A 23,077-nucleotide genomic window follows, 5' to 3' on the forward strand; every position below is an offset into this window, starting at 1 on the left:
ACAATGGTCTGGGCCAGTGGCTCATGCCTGTAATCCTAGCACTTTGGGAGGACGAGGCAGGTGGATCACCTGAGGTCAGGAATTCAACACCAGCCTGGCCAACATGGCAAAACCCTGTCTCTACAAAAAATGCAAAAATTAGCCAGGCATAATGTTACACACCTGTAATCCCAGCTACGTGGGAGGCTGAGGCAGGAGAATCACTTGAACCCAGGAGGCGGAGGTTGCAGTGAGCCGAGATTGTACCACTGCACTCCAGCCTGTGTGACAGGAGTGAGACTTCATCTCAAAAAAAAAAGAGAAAGAAAAGAAAAGCCTACAATGTTAAAGATTATGCTAACATTTACAGCCAAAGGCAGAAGGGCAATGTATATACTATGATACAAAAGATTTAAATAGGAAAAGTTCAGTTCACCAGATATGCACTCTGTACATGATGCCAACCAGGTTACTTGAAAGTCACACATTAAAACAGCTGTCTTCACATTTGCTAGTTGCTGTCTAATTTCTATAGGGTCTTGGTCCTATAAAATTTTTCTAATATACGTTATTGGTTTTTTTATTTTAATCTTTTAATAGAAATTCAAGAATGAGTATTTACTGCCTATATCTGATAGAAGAATCCCATTTCTCATGAGAAAATCAATGGAAAACTCAGCATTTCTTCAAAACCAAAACTTCCTTTATCAAAACCTGTAGAACACAGGTTTCAGCAAAATTCGTAAAATATTCAGATCAAATTTGGGTTTCTTATTGATTTTCAGGAGGATTAATCTCTTTTATATTAAAAGCTCATTTGGTCACAAGTAATGGAAATTCATTGAGTCTTGCTTTGGAATGGGAAATGTGCGAGAACATACTATGGAATTCAGAAGGGAGGAAACAGTTCAGTTCAGTACGGATGGGACCCCAGCACTAGATAGCCAGAATGAATCAAGACAACCAGTAACGGATCTCCCCAACTCTGTGGTTGGTGGTCTCTCCTCTCTTCACCTCATCGCAGCTCACTTCACTCATTTATTTGTAGAAAGGCTTTCTCTATCACTCTACGTGTGCGTAGAAACAGGCCACTCCCCTGTCTCTCAAGACTGCAGATCCCCAAGTCAAATGATTAGGCAGACTCCCTTTCCTGACTCTAAATTTCCAGAGGGAATCCAACTGACTCAGCCTGGATCAGGTGTCCACCTGAGGCCAATCAGCTTTGTGCAGATAGGCAAGTTTTCATAGTAGAGCAATCTGGAACTACTCAGGCAAATTACATATATATATATATATATTTACATATATATATATTTACATATATATATATATATATTTCCTGTGACCTAGCACTTCTACTCCAGGGGAAATTTCACAAAGATTCATGAAAAGGCAGGGGTATGGTCTTTGTACACAGTTTGTGGGGGCAAGAAATTGGATGTCCATTACTGGGAGAGATTAGGTAAGCATTAGATGTACATCACAGAGCATTATGCAGCAGGCAGAAGCAAAGGGCTACACACTTAACAAAGGAGTTCTTTGTTAAGTGCAAGGCTTTGTCGTGCACTATAGAAACTTCACATGGTCAGAATAGAAGGTCTAGGGAGAAGGGCTGCAGGAGGATATTGGATGCCCAGTTGCCTTTTATCACAGCATTCTATGGAAAGGTATTCTCAGGCCAGAGGGTAGCTAAATGTCTCCTGAGCTATGCTCCAGGAGAGAAACCTATCTGTTTTTATAGGACTAGTGAGAGCCCTTGCAAGCAGGGACAAAATAGCCTGTGCTTGGGTGCTGGCTATTTAAAGGAGCTGTATGCTCATGCTCATAGCATCTAGAGAATTCAGGGGACCTGAGGCTGGATACAGCCCATCCAACTGGGAGAGGGGAGGAGCTCCCAATCCCAGCCAGCTCATTTTCCCTTATTTGGAAGAGAACACTGCATCATGCAGTTGATGTCCTATTGGGCATTGCAAATCTTAAATGTATAGTGCTTAGTGGGGGAAAGGGTTAAAAACAGAAAAAAATCTATAAAATAATAAAGAATATCATCTGCATAAATGGGGGTGAGACATGTGAAAATGAAATGGGTGAATGGTGACCAAATAGAACAAAAGAAGATCTTTTCACTGGACAAGGATGTAATGTGACAGAAAGTATAATTAACCTGAAACCATTCTGCCACAGATCTACAACAACAAACACATTTTTAAAAATGAATAAAAGATGAATACGGATGCAGTTTCAGCAGGGCTGGGAATACAGTCTCAAGGCTGTCTATGAAAACCTATCATTAATCATTTCTACAAACATTAAACACTGATTCTGAACCAGGAATGAAGGGTGTTCCACAATAAAGCTGGAATGACCTTTAACTAACAGTCTATCTTCACCACTGGGACATTTTTCACTTACTAGTGAACTTCTAGGAAATAAGATTAACTCGTCTTGTCTTTGAAGGTGGTAGTGATGGTGGGATCAAATATCCTCTTGACCTCAAATATCACATAAGTAACAGCTCGGCAATGTAATGCTTCATTGTTGTCAAAGAAAATCTTGTCCACCAGCAGTTAAGCATTTGTAGAGAAAGTAGGGAGAAGGTATATGGCAAATGTTTTCATAAATCACTATAACTTAGAAATGTATCTAAAGGCACATGGCATAAATTGATTTTTAGATTTCTTATCTTAAGGTCTTGAACATGCTCAATATCTGCAAAAACATGCCTATTTCAATTCTCATCACTTTTCCAGATCAACTTGAAATTAGTCAAAGGTGGACTAACGTCAAAGAACATCTTTGACTAATGTGGAACAGGGCAAATTTCCCATGTCAGAGGACAATTACACGCCAATTTTTAAGGATGAATTTTCAATTATACACCAACTTACATTTTCAACTTTTGCCTTATACAAACAGACCAGGATTGCCAGAGGGAAGGTTGCAGGAGAATAAAAAATAAAAAAAAATAAAATAAAATGCTGATTGAAGCCAAGATGGGGTTGGAGGAACAGAGAACAGTTGGAAAAAAAGCATCTCCTCTTTCCCCTGGAAATTCTTGTGCTCTCAGGGAACAGAAATGATTGAATCTGCAGGAGAAAGCTCCCCCCACCATGACTCCCTGGGCCACCAAGAGATAAGTAGAAGGTCACCAGTTTAATGATGCACAATATCATGGTGACCCCTTGCTTCAGTCTCAAGCTCTACAATTTATGGTTTGGTTGTTATATGACCTGTGGGAATTCATTGAGAACCATTGGTTCTCATTAGAAGGCCTTTAAAAAAACTCCAAGTTTTTTATAGTTCATCTCTAGAATTCTTACAAAGGGCACTATGTTTATAAAACATCTGAACACCCAAGAATATGGCTGAAGCAAGGCAACCCTGGGAAGTAGGTAACATCTGGTGTTTTATCCCAAACCTATTAGCCTTCTCTCTAGTATGGCTCTATTTTTAACCCTTCTCTCCCCAACTAGACAGTCAGTCACACATGCTGCACCCTTGGTCCCCAAATTCTCTTAACTGCCTCCTTTCCTCCTCTGACTTGGGTGTTTGCTAGGAGACTGCTAGCAGTAGTACAAATTCACAGTGTAAAAGAATCAGCAGGTGCCAACGTCTTCATTCTGAGATTCTCAAAGTTAGGGGCATATCAACAAACAGACCCAGTATTAAGTAGTCTCTGTTCTGATAGCTCAGGGCCCATGCTATATTGGTCATTAAATACCTTAACATTACTCTGCTCATGGAGTTTGTTCCAGCTATGTATGTCATTCCTGTACTTCTCTCCAGTTTCTCTATTTCCCTATTCCAGCCCAAGATTCTATCTCGTGAATCAATGTCAAAGTGAGTCACTGTGACAGAAGAAGTTTTGTGGGAATCCACAGGTGTTTTGAAGCAGAAAAAAATATATCCAAAGACCAGAGCTGAAATTGTTATTGCAGTAGTTTTCAACCCTGGTTACAGATTAGAAAACTACGTGGGAGAATATTTTCATGCTGACACTAATTAAACTATACATCCTGGTAGATATTGCCTGGCATCAATATTTTGTGAAAGACTCGCCATGGGATTCTAATATGCAGCCAAGGTTGATAGCCACTGCATTGCTATTGCCAGTTAGAATACCATGTCTGTACTTAGGGGTCTACAATGCTTTGACCCAAAGGAAAATTTTACAGAGTAATTTCAGGTATGCTCGTTGACTGGCAGAAATATTTTCAGTCGGTTTGGATGTCACATGATGCAATCAGTTTCTTCTTCCATCTAGGCACGGAATGCCAGCATTGTGTCATAAATTCTCATCACATTTAACCAACAGGGAAATCAGACTGGCTGAAGATTCTTGCGAGAGGTGCTCTTGTACCTGCTGGTGTGTGGCTATTGAAAGCCTTTTCTGAGCAGTTATGTTCGTGCATGGAACTTCAAACACCACGGCACTGGGCTATTGAACACTAAAATTTAAAACACACACACAAAAATCTATACCCTTAAGACGCTCTATCTCTTCATGCTTGATTTACTCTACTTAGATTTAGTCCACACTGGCATTTTTATATTAAATTGTTTTCCTGCTGTCTTGTATTTTAAAGCCCCTTGAGAAATCCTGACATTAAATTGGCCACACAATAGAAAAATTGGGAGAAGCAAACTCCCTTCCCCCCTCTTTTGTTAGCATGATTGTTTTTGATTAAGTCAAGTCCAAAATGAAAACCACAGGGGCCTTCCATCACAAACATCCATCATAAGCCATGTTGAAGGCATTCTCAGAATCCTATTAGAACACAGGGAAACTTGCTTGGAAATTCTGACATCTCCAAAACATTTCTGGGGAGGCAGGTTGGGGGTGGAGGTACAGGCAAATATCATTAGGCTAAATGGCTCCAGATTAGAGTGGTATCTCCCCCAAAGAGCATTTTTTTCCTAATTAAGAGTTTTTCCAAAATGATGTTACAACAAAATGCAAGAGATTGTTTAATTTTTTATGACTTTGGCATTTCTTCTTCTCTCAGTTGCTTTTGTTTGTAGTTGCAAATATTTTCTATCTTGATTTCTTATACTTCCATACCAAAGATCATACACTATACATACAGTACCAGTTTCCCACAGAGTGGATGGTGGTCAAGGGGATTTTTATTTGACAAAGAGACTGCTATATATTTTCCCAACTACCTGCAATAAAAATAATAAATGCAGCAATCACTCATTCTGCTTAGTACAGTTGCTTGCTGATGGTGCCTGTTAAAAGGTTCCGCTTAAGAAGTCTAGCCCTAGCTTTTTTGTGTAACTATCACTTATTCGGTGTTACTATGGGGCAGATAGGGTGTTCTGTGTTTTAAATCCATTTTCTTCTCTATTCCTCACCACAGATAATACTCTCCTCATTTACAAATAAAGAAACTGAGTTCATAGCAGCAGTTATGTCACTAGTTCAAGGCCTTGCAGCTAGTATTAGGCGGACCTGAAGAAAGCAATCCTAGTTTATTTCACTCCACGGTCCATTTGCTCTCAATAACAACATGATATTCCCTAGTGGGACAGAGACTATTAAAATCTGGAAGTAAAATAAAATGCATGCATATTTTCTGTCCTGAATCCTTGTAGGGCCACCTTGAAGGATACTGGGGTGAGGGAGAATAGTGTGGGAGTATGTTGAAGATCAACTCTTTCTTTTTTAAAAAAAAATTTCCATAGGTTTTTGAGGAATAGGTGGTATTTGGTTACATGGCTAAGTTCTTTAGTGGTTATTTGTGAGATTTTGCTGAACCCATCACCAGAGCAATGTACACTGAACCCAATTTGTAGCCTTTTATCCCTCACCCCTTTCCGACCCTTTCCCTTTGAGTCCCCAAAGTCCATTGTATCATTCTTATGCCTTTGCATCCTCATAGCTTAGCTCCCATTTATGAGTGAGAACATACAATGTTTGGTTTTCCATTCCTGAGTTACTTCTCTTGGAATAATAGTCTCTGATCCCATCCAGGTTGCTGCAAATACCATTAATTCATTCCTTTTTATTACTGAGTAGTATTCCATTGTGTGTGTGTGTGTGTGTGTGTGTGTGTGTATGTGTGTATGTATACATATGTATGTGTGTGTGTGTATATATATTTATCTCACAGTTTCTTCGTCCACTTGATTGATAAGCATTTGAGCGGGTTCCGTATTTTTGTAATTGTGAATTGTGCTGCTGTAAACATACGTGTGCAAGTACCTTTTTCGTATAATGGCTTCTTTTCCTCTGGGTAGATACTCAGTAGTGAGATTGCTGGATCAAATGGTAGTTACACTTTTAGTTCTTTAAGGAATCCCCACACTGTTTTCCACTGTGGTTGCACTAGTTTACATTCCCACCAGCAGTGTAGAAATGTTCCCTTTTCACTGCATCCACGCCAACAGCTATTTTTTTTTTATTATGGCCATTCTTCTGGGAATAAAGTGGTATCACACTGTGGTTTTGATTTGCATTTCCCTATCGTTAGTGATGTTCAGCATTTTTTTTTCATATGTTTTTTGGCCATTTGTATAGAAGATCGGCTCTTTTATGTAAAGCAGGGTTTCTCTGCCTCTCACTATAGACATTTGGGGCAGGATAATCACTGATGGCCAGGGAGATGGAGGGGGGCTGGTCTGTCCTATGGATTGCAACATGTTTAGCATCCCTGGCCTCCACTTACTACATGTGCTAGCAAGCCCCCTCCCAGTGATAACAACCAAAAAATGACTCCAGATATTGTCAAATGTTTTCTTGGGGGTAAAATCATCCCCATTTAAAACTCAGTGACAGACTAAAATGAGAATAGGGAGCCCTGGAACTGTGCAAAGGCAGCAGCCCTGCTCCATCCCATCCATTACCAAAAGACTCCCAGTGAAAACAGAGACACAGGGTGAGTCAAATCAAAGGCAAATGGATGCTACTAGGAGAACAAGGAGCTTGAGATTGCTGCAGAGTATTTATGCACCCATCAGATTGACCAGATTGGAGTGCATACCACTCCAGAAGTCAGTAAATCCTAATTCCAGATAGCCGCTGTTCACATTCTTCTGAGGAGCCATCCAGTTGATGTCCCTTGCAATGTCTGCCTTATGAGGCACGTTGATAGATCTATTGTCTGCCTGGTGTTGTGATCTACATTTCCTATCTCTCAAAAAGAGAACAGACATGGAGATAATTGATTGGCAGAGGTTAAGTTTTTAGGTCAGTGTGTAAAGTCTTGCCACTACCTGGTTTCCTTCACAGCACAAAGATCATTCTTGTTCTGCAAAACGTTCCTGTATCATATATTTCAAGGACTTTTGATCTAGCATTATGCAAATTCCTGGTACCCCTAAGGAAACAAGGCAAAATAAGCCACAAAAGGCAGTTATTTAAATCTTGGAATGTTAAGGTTCAAGTTAGAATTAAGACCCAGAGAGGCTCCATGTAATGAATGTTAACCTGAGCCCAGGCCATGTTAGGAAAACCGAGTAACTATGACACAGATGTAAATTATTTGTTGGTCTTGGCGTACCGATCTTCTTATCTCCCCAAGTTTTGGTCCTGGTGGAATTGCAGACACTTTCAACTCCAGTTCAAGGCGATACCTAGGATGAATAAAAGCCATTGCATTACCAGTTGATACCAAGTAAAGAGGGAGGCGGAACAGGAATGTTCTAAGATTCCAAAGGCTTTTCTCCAGAGCAACTCTTATACAAGTCCATCTGCAATTCATTTTCTGTTTCAAACAGGCTCAAGACAGTGGGCTCTTCAAAATCACACACAAAGGCAGAAAGCTTTATAGCATGGTTTTTCATGGTCCTTTCGCCTGCAGCCATCACTGGATGTCACAGGAGATGTGGTCCCCTTGTTGTCATGGTAACAGGATGCTACTGGGTTGGCTGCCAGCCACTGGGAGCCTGGAAATAATATTCACACCACATGGACACTTCACCCCCTGGCACTTTGGGGTCCCAAACTGAACCAATGGCATTGTGTCCCTGCTAGAATCCACTCCAGGGGTTTCCTTCAAGTAAGCTAGAGCCGGGACACAAGCTTGGCTTTGAAACATCTCCCTGCCACAGAGCTGAGCCGACAAAATGAGTTATTTCAGGCAGAAGAGCCTCCTTTGAGCTCGGGACCTCTCTGCCCTTGCCAGATGATTCAAAGCACGAATCTGATTTTTCCTCTTCCTTGCTAATCTTCCTTCTGATGTTCAGTCCATGTGCGTGTCTCACAAACATTTTTACAAGTAAAAGAGTGAGGAAAAGGAAAAACAAAACAGCTAATTCTCCCACCCCACCCCTTGAAACATTCTTCTGTTAAATAAGCCTCACAAACCTACAAAAATCACTGGGTGAAATAGGCACATCTGAAAACGTGTAACTTTTCCTTATTCCAGGTTATGCCATCCCTTGGTTTTATCAATAACTGTGGGTTGCCAGGTTTTTGTCCCTACTCTTGGCACTGCAGCTGGCATACCACAAACGCCAGATGCACAAGGAAAGAAGATAAATCCCGGGGTCCAGGATGACAGCCTTGACGGAGTTCAGAGAGCGGTAGTCAGTGGATCACAGTTCAGAAACCAAAAGGGAGTTCACAATACGTGATCTCTTTACCCAAGGAAATGACAAAGGAGGAACCCCTGTCTCTCTGTTTCCTTTGTTAATCTCTTACAGTCCATTTTCCAAAAGGCAACGGAATGATCACAAGGAAATTAGCCTATGTTACCTTTTTTACTTAGAACATTCCATCTCCTTCAGCAAAATCTAAAGTTGTATCATAGCTTCCATGGCCTGGACTGTGATCAGCTACCTCGCTGATCACATCTCCCACTTTTGTCCTCTTGGTAACTCCAATTCAGCCTCTGGATTCCTTTTCTTTGAATGCACAGAGCAAGCTCCTGCCCTTTGTTCAAATGTCAACTCGTGAGGGTGGGCTCAGCTGACCAGCCGATAGAGCCCTCTCCCAGCCTCCCACCCCGTTATTCTGGATGTCCCTTACCCTTAATTTGTTTCTTGTCATTAATCTGCTTGTAATTCCCCCTCTGAAAGGTCAACTGTCTGGAAAGCAGGAACTTCATCATTCAGGTGGTCAAGGAAGGCCTCTCTGAAGAGATGACATTTGAGCAGGGACCTTAGTGATCCCTGAAAGACATGAAGGATTAAGCTGGAGGAAGAGCGGTCCTGCCAGGACAGAAGCACAAAGACCATGATATAGGGCCCAGCTTGGCAATTCTGTATAACAACAAGGGAAAGGTTTTCCAATAATTTTCTAGTAATTCTAAAATGTTGGCTTCTTTTCTTACCAGAAAATAAACAAGCTTCTCTTTCAGATGCAGTTTATTATTTTTCATAGTTAGATGAAGACTTTGCATTCTTATAGATTTGCATTCAAAAGAATGTCCTCTGATCATGGACATGGGAGGATATGTGGGGCCAGTAGAAATATTGTGAAAGACAGTACTTCTGGGAAAAAGAATTCCCAGACTGTTATTAATAATTCACCCCTCCTCTAGCTCACAGGAAGATTATCTGGACTTTTAAAAATGCCTTCTTTCAGTTTAAGTCTATCTCTATCCCTGTTAGAAAATCAGGATTAAACAAATGAAGTGTCATCTCAACTATTATCAAAAAGACTGTCCTATAGAGAAAACAGGATAAGGCTTAATTCTCTCAAGGAGGTGAAAAAAGGGAAAGACGAACTGCTAATTCATGGTTACTCTGAGTCTCTGTATTACTGGATGCACTTTCTTTTATTAGGATAGATGGGATTAGAGTTGTTTTGAATTCTTAAAATGTACATGAGATACCCATATCAAAGCTTAGGTTAAAGCAAGGAATTACCTACCAGGTAATATCTTTGGGGTTGATGGGAGATTTTAGACCAGACATTTGTAATTCAATTATGCCAAAAGATCTGGGTTGTTCACATTTTTAAGTAGCTTTGACTTCTCTATGTGCCTCTCCGTAAGGAGCCACAGCAGATACCAGGCCCATCTATCACCCAATGTACAGGAAAAGATATCATAAACTATTTTTCCCCAAGGTGACAGCAACTTAATATGCTACCTTCTCCACAGATGTTTCCGTTACAATTTTATTTTGCTGAAAAACTAATTAAGCATCTTCCATGAACCAGTCTTTCTGTTCACTGATTACATTTGTCTTATTCAGTAATTCATAACAAAGTGAGACTATTAGGTTTAGGTTTGGGATAGAGACATAGGTACTTTGAAAAAAAACACATAATTTTAATTACTCTATTTTCTGTTCCATGATACAAACTATAAAAATGAGAGCTCAGGCCGAGCGCGGTGGCTCACACCTGTAGTCCCTGAACTTTCGGAGGCCAAGGCAGGTGGGAGTTCAAGACCAGCTTGACCAACATGGCAAAACCCTATCTCTACTAAAAATACAAATATTAGCCAGGTCTGGTGGCACGTGCCTGTAATCTCAGCTACTTGGGAGGCTGAGGTAGGAGAATCATTTGAACCCAGGAGCCAGAGGCTTCAGTGAGCCGAAATTGTGCCACTGCACTCTGGCCTGGGTGACAGAGTGAGACCTTATCTCAGGAAAAAAAAAAAAAAAAAGAGAGAGAGACCTTAACCAAAATTTTCTTGGCTGGTGGCCTCATGTCAGTTGACCCCAGGCCCAGAGCGTCAGTAATTTTACCTCTTCTCTTTGACCCCCACCCCAAGCATGGGATGAGTTTCCTTCCATTGCTTCTGTTTGAGTTGCCTCAGTGACTCCTGTTGGCTTCTCAGCCTTGCTTCTATCATCTGTATAATGAATTCTCTGCACTATATCCCTGCAATTTCAATACATTGAGTGATTTCTGTTTTTTTCAGTTGCATGTGGATTGATACAGAGGCCACACGTAACACTTCCAAGGTCATAGTTAAAAGAACTGAGAATGGAACTCAAGTCTGTCTGCATTCAACAGCTATACTCTTTCCACAACATTTTGCTACTTGGATAAATTAACTTAATGAATATTTATTGAACTCGCACTATGTACTAGGCAATGGGTAAATACGGTTCTGAAAGCAAGGGCTTACTGCTGACCAGGACCTTCAATGTTCCCCTAGTTTGGACCTTGTTTACAGATAAAAGACATTAAGAGGATTCCCTTCCTAAGAGTCAGCCTGGTTTGTTACTCTGCCTGCATTAATGAGCTCAATTACTGTAATACCAGAAGACTCAGCTGTATTCACAACTCCCACCATAGCAAGTAACCCCAAATGATATTGTGAAATGCATCTTGTTTTTCCTCTTTTCCTTGTATCTTACCAGTAGGGAAATAATAGTATTAGAAAATCCATTTTGCCACTTCATCTCTTCCTGTATCTCATCAGCAGGGGAGGAATCAAAGTAAATGGTAGTGGCCCAGAGGCAGCAGAGAATTACTGGGAGACTGAGCACGTCCACTTTAAAATTTGTGGGGTTTAGGCACATCTAGGAGGAATTTGGTGATGTACACAGACAGGAGGGCTTTTTTTGTGTTTGTTTCATGCCGAACCTCAGGTTGTAAAGTTTGTGGGTTTAGATACGTGCAATAAGCTGAATGCATTAAACTCCATGTCCAATGTAGACCAACAAACTGAGGCACATAAAGATGATGTAACTTACCCAACATCACAATCCCAGTTTGTTGCAAATACAGTTGATAAGACCAATCGTTAACATTTCTTCCACAGAGAAAAGAAGGACCACTTCCCTTGGCTTTGCTAATAAAGCATTTTAAATCATTTATTTACACACACACACAGAATTGTAAGTTTAGAAACCCTTGGGAAATATATTACAAATAGTGGAATGCAGACAGCAGACAAATTTACAGAGCAGAAAGCAATTCTACTGTTTGGAATATCTTTCCTCAATAAAAATGATTATCTGTACAAGAAAACAAACCCCTGAACATATCCAGAATCCTCCATATTCAGGAGAAATACAATGGCTTATAAATGAGCACATGCACTGGCCGCCCTTCACCATGAGGATTGCTGAAGACAATAAACAAATGAAAAAATACATAACTGCATGTGTATACATTCTGAGTATTAAATCATGTTTCATTAGGATTAGAAGCACTGATTAAGAAGATAAATTTCAATGTTTTCTAGTTCAGAAATTAAAAACCTCAATCCTTGGATTTGATGACTTTATCACTTTCCTCTATCGACCACACTTGGGTCTCAGTCAAATCTTGACCACAGCAGGGAATAATTCATAATTATGTGCTGGTCTAGAAAGAAAGAAAACAGTTTTTAAAATCTGAATGTGATAGTTTTAAAATGTGTCCCCAAATTCTTGGATGTGTATTTCATCAGGAATGGAATCTCATTTCACTCCCATTGAATGTGGCTCACTTCTGACAAAGAGAAGGCAGTGGAAGTGGTGTTGTATGACTGCTGAGGCTAGATCCATAAAAGGTACCGGGCTGTCTCTCCTCTTGGGACATAGGCCTCTGGAGCCCTGAGCCACCATGTAAGAAGTCTGGTCACCTACAACCACCATACTGGAAAGACCATGTAGAGAGACCACAGAGACAGCAAGAGCGAGAGAAAGGAATTAGAGTTGTTTGAGTGATCCTAGTCCAGGCACCAAATACATGAGTGAGGATGCCTTCGAGGTGACACCAGCTCAGCCACCATTTCACTGCAACTGTTTTAATGACCCCATGTGAGAATCATCTAGCTAAGCCTATTCAACCCTGAAGACTAACAGCAATAATAATAAATGATTATTGTTGCTTTGTGCCATTATGTTTGGGGTGATTTTTATGTGGCAATAAATAACAATTTCATTCTAATAAATTATCTTTCTACTTAGTGTGCTTATGGTACCTTTTGACTGCTTGCGACTCTTTTTCCCTTTTAGGAACTCTTCCTATCCCAATGCCATATGATTTTTCTGGGCTATCTACCAAGCAACTTGGAGTCTTTTGCCTTGTGGACAGATATGTGGTCCAACCTGGCCCATCAGAATATCCTGGATACAGTGATTGGTTCAAGGAACACGACACATGATCCAGCAGAGCCAATTAGAGACCTCCAGGGAGATCAATGCCCACTCTGGAGAAAAGAGATGATGTCCTTTTCTCTAGATTTTCTAGCTTTGGGGTGGTATCTTGGCTAACAGGAAAGAGAAAGTTGCCCTGGGAATAAAGACAGGATAATAGAAGGCAAAATACAGAGATAGAGGTATGGAAAGCAGGGATTGAGGATAGTGGAGAAACAGAGAGAGTGATTAAATCATGATGGCAGCATTTGAACTCCTGCATCTAGTCATGCTGAAGTCAGGATTCGCTGCCTTGGACTTTTCAGACACATGAGCTAATAAAGTCTCTTTTTCCCTTAACTTAAGTTTGGTTTCTTTTAATTGCAAAGAGGTCTCTTTCATATTTAAGAATTCAATATGGTTTTAGAAAAAAAGGTCCAGGAAAGATCCAAAGAGGTGTATACAATTTTAGCCAGAAATAAATTATGATTGTAATTATTCAAGCAAATGCTACATGCCTGTGTGAAAAAACAAAATATGTAATTTATTTTTATAAAGGAAGATAAAGAAATAAAAAGTACAAAATTGAAGGTTCAGGATAAAGATTGAAATCAGCTTTAGTAATTATATTACTTTAGGCTGGACATTTTACTTTGAGACCTAAAACTCAATGGTTTAAAACATTTTTTATCTCAGAGTTTCTTTGGGTCAGGTATGCAGGAGCAGTGTACAGGGACCTCTGTCTCAGCATCCTTTAAGCTGTAATCAAGGTGTCTCTCTGGGGCTGGGGTCTCATCTGAAAGCTCAACTGGGGAAGGATCCACTTCCAAGCTCACTGACATGATTGTTGGCAGGTTTCATATCCCCATAGGCTATAGGATGAGAGTCTCAGTTTCTCACTGGGTGTTGGCAAAGGATTCCCTCCATTTCTTGCTACATGGACTTATCTGAAGGGCAGCTAAGAACATGGCAACTGGCTACCATCAGGAAAAGCAAATGAGAAAGAGTGAGGGATTGAAAGCAAAACAGGAATCACACACTTTGATAACCCAGTTCCAGAAGTGACATCCCATCACTTTGCCCTATTCTATCCCTTAGAAGCAAGTTACTAGGTCCATCATTCCTAACAGAAGAGGATTACACAAGACCATGAAGGCAAGATGCAGGGATCATCAAAAGCCAGGTATCCTTCCAGGAGTATCCTCACTTCACAGAGGCTTCTATGTGCTCAGAGATGAAAGTTAAAGCCAGAGTGTCTATGACAGCGTTATAGGTACAGAAACTGATGATGCAGATAAATCCCTCTAGGAAGGGAAGGGTTTTCCAAAACCTAGTTAGCTCCAGAATTTTCATATATTAGGAGATTGTGGTCAACAGTCTTGTTAGAGGGTGAAAACTTGATTTGCCTTAAAGTTGCATTTACCTAGGAAGCACATTCTTTTTACTTAGCTTGTTGGTGAGCCATTGAGGGGGTAGGTATAGTAAAAGGATATTATGATGTCCTTAGACCTTTTCCAAGCCCCAAGTGTGCCAGCATCAGAACTTTTTGAATCATAACACAAAAGCCACACTTTTCTTTGTCTAAAGGAAGATTGATCTTAGACCCAGGTCTTCCTATCCAAGCCATTGAGGGCACTCTTCCCTGGCACCACTGCTTAGGAACATAGTGCCTTTGAGCCTGTAGGAATTACAGCTAGTGTTCAGAGTAGACAACTGTGGTGGAATGGTAAAAACATTGCAAGCTATCTGCTTATCAGAAGCACTTGGGTCCCCTCTGTTTTGAAAAATGTTTATGTTTGCTTCTTTCTAACCACTAATTACTCCATAAAATCCTGTTTGGCTATTGTAAACATGTGCCTCTAGCTAAATGAATCCATAAAACCAAAACAACACCATTAGAACAGCTCTTTGTTAAGCTTTAGGAATGGACTATCGTTATTTGCATTTGGCACAAGGAATAAAAATGAAATCATTTGCATAAACATTATTGAAAGTAGAATCTTAAAAGAAGGTTTATTCCCCAAGGTGTTTTATTCTAAAAAATAGTTTCACTTTTTTTCGAGAAGTACCTATAGAAGGAACCATTATTTATTATGTTTTAGGGCTTTTTTCTACTACATAGAGGGGAACAATCTAGATTTTGCATGTTTGCTATTTATTCTCGAACAAGTGCCTCTATTTTCCTATCCATATAAAAGACAATATCAGATTGTCCTTGGAGAACAATAGGCAATGGCAAGTAGCCTGAAGATCTCCTTCGTGTGCATATTTCCCAGGTGGAGGGCCAATGCAGAAGTGGAGGGTAAATCCCCAATAGGGGATTGGTTTTGGCAACATGAGAATTTGCTCAGCTTGACTCAAGTTGTGTATGTGCCAAGTTCACTCAAGAACACAACACATAACCTGCCATCTAGATATTAAGCCAGGATATGTGATCTACAGAGAAATATTATATGGCAACAGAGAGCTCTACTACAAAACTGCTTTCTATCACCAAAATAACAATAGAAAAATTGATGCTTTTTCTATTGCAGACCAGTGTTCCTGATCTTCAAAATTGTAACAAACCTTCCTTAATGTTAATTCCCAAGCTAATTATGAACAACCTGAGCACAAAGTCTAATGCTTGGAGTTTTCTGTGAGTAATGCTCCTCCCTCTTCCTAAAATCCCTTCAACCAAAAGAATGGAGGCAATGTAGTAAGGGACAAGTGTCTCCCCTCTGTTGCCTCACTCAGTATTTTCCATGAGAAGCATCTCATGTTGAGGGGGTGGGAGGGTCTGAGCTCACTGGAACAACTCTCAGGTCTTGTGGCCAAAGGGATGACGCCAGAGGCCCACGACACCAGGAACTTCCCAGATGGAATAGTCCTTGAAGCCATTTTGAAGGAACTTGCTTGAGTATATAACTCAGCTGGGTGTAATTGTGACAGGAGACATAGTAGCCAAAAGCTTGAACTGTTGGTCTTAATTCTCAAATCCTCCAACTCAGTGGGAAGGTCCTATCTTTCCTACCTGCCTTTGGGAACACCATAGTGACCTTTTTTATGTTCTGGCCCCCTACCTTCATAAATAGCTCTTAGCTACGAACTACTGATAACTTCCTGTATGGACACAAATTATTTTTAGTAATTTTACCTAAAACCTTTAGACTGGACATTGTTGTGATTTTCTAATATTCACTTCATTCCTTCCCCATTGGAAAGTGGACACACAGTTTGGGAAGACGAGCCTCACCCTCAAGACTCACTCCAGGTGAATGGTGCTGATGCTTTCCAGTCTTTCATTTATCATGGAGGGCAGGGTGCCCTGAAGGCTAACAGCACAGGTGCTGGTGTTAGATCCTAAGTTCCAATGTTAGTTTTGCCTCTTACCTTCTCCAGCCTTCATTTTCTTCATTTCTACAATGGGGATTACAATGGTACCCCTCCTTAAGGGCATGTTGTGAGGGTTAAATGAGACTGTCCATGCAAAATTGTTTTAGCAGTTCACATAGTAGGTATTCAGAACATAACAAGGATATAGTGGGGCTCAACGTAAGGCAGCAAATGTGACCATTATATTAATGTTTCAGGGAAAAAGTGGTACCAAAAAAGTGACTTCATGAATTCAGAAACCAAAAGACTCAGAGAGTAATAATGTATGAGGCTTCAAATGGGAATGGACAAGTTGGGTGGGAAAGAAGAAGTTAGATAGGCAAGTGTCTGGGCAATTGGCTAGTGTGTCCTGTAGTGTAGTGTAGCTGGAGAGATGGTGGGACAAGTAACAAGCTCCCAGGTCTGTCAAGTTGCTCTTCTCCCAACCTCTAGGGATCTGATGAAGCCACAACAAAGTCTTAGTACTGAGGCAATGGAAACTTAGCAGTATCAAATAAAACCCTCTCTTTTTCCAGATGAAGAAATGACTTGCTCTAAGTCATGCAATGGTTCATGGTAGAAATAGAAATGCAACAAAGATCTCCTGGCAGCCAGACTGGCATTTTTTAACCCAGCAACCAGGTATCTAATTAGCTTCTATTGTAATGCTCTCATGAAAGCATTCAGCGTATCATGACCTGCAAGACAACTTTACACACAAACAAATCCTAGTTTAAGCTTTTACTACTGAGAAGAAAAATGTGGCACCATGTGTTCCTTTGAACCAGTGAGAAGACTAGAAAGCAATCATTATTTTGCTAAAATTTGCAAACCATTGAATCAATAGAATGTACTTACATTAGGGCATCAGTCTACACACACAAGAGTTAACTACAGAACATAAACTGGGTGCAGGCAGAAAGTTGGGATGTTAAGAAAAATGGTCCTAGCTGAACCAGGGGCTAAAAGGAACTCTCACAATCTAAAATTTACTGTTTTGACCCTTACAACTGTCACGAGATCTGGGACACAAAGACCCACATTTCAACTCTCTTCCACTTACTAGCTTTGGGACCTGGGCCAGTTACTTAAATTCTCAGGGCTCCAGATTCTGCTTCTATAAACAGAAGATAATAACATCTGACTCACAGCATTGTTTTCATGAGACATTAGTGAGAAATTGTTGATGATGTCCAGCATAGTGCCAGACCCAGGGTGTTTGGCACTGCCTCTCCCAATCCAGGTATAGCCAAAGATACTCATTTTCTGAAAAAGCAATAATTATCTGTTACGTAGCAGGTCCTTCCTAATTGGGCTTTTGTTCTGTTTTGTTTTAATGACTTTTCCAAATTAAATAGAGAGCAAGGAAGCTGGTTTAGATTACAGGGTCACTGCAAAATAACTGAGACAGTAGATATGACCTATTTTCAAGCTGCCACAGTATAATTGGGAATATTTTCTTTGTCTTGGGAAGGAGCCAGAGCTGTAAGCCTCCTTTCCTCTGCTTTGTGGATCATATCAACCAAGGGAACCACTTTGACAGCTCTGCAGCCTTGGCCCATGCTTGAGAGTTTCCCTTCCTCTGACCCTAGGATCTTTCCCCAGAAGGCTTGCTTTGCACTCGCCTCAGCATCATTGAAATTCCCTCTACTTAACAGTTATGGCTGCAAGCAAGGTCATCATAAGTGTACTGATGATGCTATTGATGGACCCTCTAATGCCATCTGTTGGTGGTGGGTAGAGTTGATATGCTTCTAGTCCAGTGTGTAGCTTTATTGAATTCTGTAACAATTTGAGATAGATTTTCTCCAAAGATTGTCACGAATTCCTCTTACAGGAAATACTAATGGAAGTTCTTTAGGCTGAAACAAAGTAATCCCAGATGCTACTTCAAATCCACATGAAAAACAAAATAAAAAACAAGTACACTGGTAAAAGTAAATATGTTATTATAAAAGATAGTATGAATTTCTTCTCCTTTCTCTTATAATAACTGATTTACAAAGCACTTGCATAAAACATATGTATATAATTGTATTGCTACAGGCTTGTAACATAGAAGTGTAGAATATTTGACAATAAGAGCACAAAGATGGTGGGTAAGAGCAAAGCTGTATTGAAGAAAAGGAATGACACCAAACAGTAACTTGAATCCACAGAAATAAATGAAAAGAACAAGAAATGGCAGATAGGATGATTAATATTAAAAGAAAACTCTACAAATAAGTATGTACTCTCCTGTCTTCTCTGTTTTCTTTTTCTTTTCTTTCTTTTTCTTTTCTTTTTTTTTTTTTTTTTTTTTGGAGACAGGATCTTGCTCTGTTGCTTAGGTTGAAGTACAGTGGCATGAACACAGCTCACTACAGCCTTGACCTCCTGGGCTCAAGTGATCCTCACACCTCAGTTTCCCAAGTAGTTGTGACCACAAGCATGTGCCACCATGCCTGGCTAATTTTTTTGATGGTTGTTTGTTTGTTTGTTTTTGTAAAGATGAGGACTTGCTATGTTTCCCAGGCTCAGTTTCCTTAATAGACATAAAATTATATAAAGCAATAATTACAAAAATATAGAGTTTGCAACATATATGAATATAATACATATAACAATAATGACTTAAAAGGGGGAAAACAGAATAGAACTATATCAAAGTAGTGTTTATGTATCTCACTGGAATTAAGTTTGTATAAATCTAAGTCAATTCTGATTATTTAAAATGTGTGTAGTAAGCCCCAGAGCAACTATTAAGAAAATAACTTAAAAATAAAAAGTGAAAATATCATTAAAGGAATTAAAATGTTTATAAGAAAATACTTAATGCAAAAGAAAGTAGTAAAGGAAGAACAGAGGAACAAAAAAGACATGAGCCATATAGAAAATAAAAAGCAAAATGGCGGACACAAAGCCAACTAGACAGTAGTAACAGTAAATGTGAATGCATTAAGCAATTCATTTGAAAAGCAGACATGGATAAAAAACAAGATCCAACTATATACCTCTACAAGAGACACGCTTTAAATTCAAAGACACAATGCAGAGAAAGTAAAAGGATAGACAAAGATGTATTATTTAAAGAGCAACCATTTTAAAAACTGCATTAATATTAGACAAACACACTTTGGAACAAAAAGTGTTAAGATAAACTTTAGAATAAAAAGTTTTGAGAGGCCAGGTGCGGTGGCTCACATCTGTAATCCCCGCACTTCGGGAGGCCAAGGCAGGTGGATCACTTGAGGTCAGGAGTTTGAGACCAGCCTGACCAACATGGTGAAACCCCGTCTCTACTAAAAATACACACACATAAAAATTAGCCGGGTGTGGTGTTGGGCACCTGTAATCCCAGCTACTCAGAAGGCTGAGGCAGGAGAATCACTTGAACCCAGGAGGTGGAGGTTGCAGTGAGCCAAGATCACGCCCCTGCACTCCAGCTTGAGCGACAAAGCAAGTCTCCATCTCAAAAATATAATAACAAAAAGTTCTGAGATAAAAAGGGATATTTTATGGGCAAAAGGGCCAGTCATACAGAAAGATAAACATTTTTTAATCTAAAATTGAGCCTCAAAGTATAAGAAGTAAAACTAACAGAAGTGAAGGAAGAAATAGACAATTCAACAATAATAGAACTTTAATACTCCACTTTCGATAATGTATAGAACAACTAGACAGGAGATCAACAAGGAAAAAGAAAACTTTAACAATACTATCAACCAATTAGACGTAACAGAAATCTATAAAACATTCCACCAACAATAGCAGAATACACATTCTCCTCAATTACACATGGAACAGTCTCCAGGATAGGCCATATCTAGGCCATAAAACAATTCTCAATGAATGTAAAATGACTGAAATCATACTAAGAATATTCTGTAACCACAAGAAAATAAAATGAGAAATCATTAATGAAAAGAAATTTGGGAAATTCACAAATATGTGAAAATTAGACAACACATACCTAAATAACCAATAGATGAAGGAAGAAATCACAAGGGAAATTAGAAAATACTTTGTGATGAATAACAATGAAAACACAACACATCAAAACTCACAGGATGCAGGTAAAATAGTGCTTGGAGGGAAATTTATAGCTGTAAATGCCTACATTAGAAGAGAAGAAAGTCTTGATCTCGATAACATAACCTTCAAACTTAAGGTACTAGAAAAAGAAGAGTAAGCTAATTCCAAGCGAATAGAAGAAAGGAAATATTAATAGCAAAGATTTGAGCAGAAATTAATGAAATAGAGAAGACAGAAATAGAGAAAAATCAATGGAAACAAAGTGAAGCCACCAATAATTCCTCTCCTCCCTGTATACACACGCAGCTTCCTCCACCAAGAGGTGGGGGTCTGTCTCTTTTCTCTTTGAATCCGGATTGTTGTGATTTTCATTGACCAATCGAATATGGCAGAAATGCTACCTAAAGAGGTCACCATGCTACCCAAGTACAGGTTAGCCTGGTGAAAGAGAGGCCTCATGGAGAGGCCCTAGAAGATGAGAGAACAGGAGGTGAAGAACAAAGCCTTCCTAATCAGCAAGCACTGAGACCTCAGATATGTGAGGGAAGGGCTTAAGGATCACAGCCAAGCCTAGCCACCAGTTGACTGAAACTTAATGAGGTATTCCAGTCAACACTATGTTGGGGAAAAGACCCCCTAGTCAACTGACAGAATTGTAAGAAAATACATGGTTGTGTTAAGCCACTAAGCCATAAGTAACTGAAAACAGTTTCTAGGTTGAACACTCATAAGGATAGGAACTTGTAATATAGTAATGTTGATCAAATCTCAGTCTCATTTCTCTATAATGTTAAAAAAAAGGTCTCAATCTTCTAGTCTAGAGGTCTTCAAACTCTAATAGATGAACTAGATGAAAGTTAAGTTTCTCTTGGTAGGATGGCCAGGGGAAGACACTCAGAAATTCACCTGTTTGGTCTCTCTAATTACCCCCTCATAGGTCTTTGAATCCCAGTGCCAGATCATTCTTTTTTTTTAAGTTAGCTTCCCCCCCCGCTCCCCCTTTAAGTTCTGGGATACATGTGCAGAACGTGCAGGTTTGTTACAAGGTCTGCATGTGACATGGTGGTTTGCTACACCCACCAACACGTCATCTACATTAGGTATTTCTCTTAACGCTATTCCTCCCCTAGCCCCCCAGCCCTTGACAGGCCCTGGTATGTGATGTTCCCCTCCCTATGTCCATGTGTTCTCATTGTTCAGCTCCCACTTATGAGTGAGAACATGTGGTGTTTAGTTTTCTGTTCCTGTGTTAGTTTGCTGAGAATGGTGGTTTTCAGCTTCATCCATGTCCCTGCAAAGGACATTAACACATCCTTTTTTATGGCTGCATAGTATTCCATGGTGTATATGTGCCACATTTTCTTTATCCAGTCTATCATTGATGGGCATTTGAGTGGGTTCCAAATCTTTGCTATTGTTAACAGTGTTGCAGTAAACATACGTGTGTATGTGTCTTTATAGTAGAATGATTTATAATCCTTTGGGTATATACCCAGTAATGGGACTGCTGGGTCAAATAGTATTTCTTATTCAAGATCCATGATTTAAATCAAGACCATGATTTTTACAGATGAGGCACAGAAGGAGAAAGGAAGCTTCCCAAGAAGTATAAGAAGTTTCTGACTGACTTGTAATCAAAGTCAGGTTTCCTCAATGTTATTCAGTACTTCATCTTGAACACATGAAACTTTGGATGGGGGACTTTATTTTTTGTGCCTGCTTTTTGGTCCACTTCTCACTGTAACAGGCCAGCTAAGGCATAACAGTTAAGACATGACTTTGGAACCACATTCCCTTACTACCTGTGTGATTGTAACCTCTGCCAGTAACAGAGACCACCACTAAGTCCCCAAGATGGTGGCATTTTTCCCAGCATGATCAGCCAGCTACCCGGTAGCAGGTTGATTACAGTGGACCCCTTCCACCATGGAAAGAGCAGCATTTTGTCCTTACTGGGATAGACACTTATCCTGGATACACATTTGCCTTCCCTAAATGTAATGCTTCTGCCAGAACTAGCATCTGTAGACTAGCAGAATGCCTATCCAGCCTCATGGTATTCTACAATTGCTTCTGATCAAGCAACTCACTTCACAGCAAATGAAGTGTGGCTCATGGGATTCACTAATCTTACCATATTTCTCACCATCCTGAAGTAGCTGGCTTGATAGAATGATGGAATAGCCTTTTGAAGACTCAATTACAGTGCCAGCTACAGTGAAGGTCTGGGGCAAAGTGCTCCAGGAGGCAGTATATGTTCTGAATCAGTATCCAATATATGGTGTTACTTCTCCCATAGCTAGCATTCATGGGTCCAGGAATCAAGGGGTGGTCTACTGGCAAAGACCCTAGTGATCCACTACCAAAAGTTTTATTTTCTGTCCCTGAGACCTTATTCTCTGCCAGTCTAGAGGCCTTATTCTAAAAGGAGGAATAGTTCCACCAGGAGAAACAAAAATTAATCCATTGACCTGGAATTTAAGACTGCTGCTCTGACACTTTGGGCTCCTCATGGCTCTGAATCAACGAGCAAAGAAGAGAGTGGGTGTGATGGCTGGGGTGATTGATCCTGATTACCAGGGAGAAATTGGACTGCTACTCCACATTGAAGGTAAGAAAGGGTATTGCTGGAGTACAGGAGCTCTCTTAGGGTGTCTCCTAACACTACCATGCCCTGTGATTAAAGTCAATGGAAAACTATACCAGCCCAATTCAGGCAGGACTAGTAATGTCCCAGATCCTTCAGTAATGGAATTGT

Source organism: Macaca thibetana, chromosome 2 (assembly GCF_024542745.1).
Source record: "Macaca thibetana thibetana isolate TM-01 chromosome 2, ASM2454274v1, whole genome shotgun sequence".
Lineage (NCBI taxonomy): Eukaryota > Metazoa > Chordata > Mammalia > Primates > Cercopithecidae > Macaca > Macaca thibetana.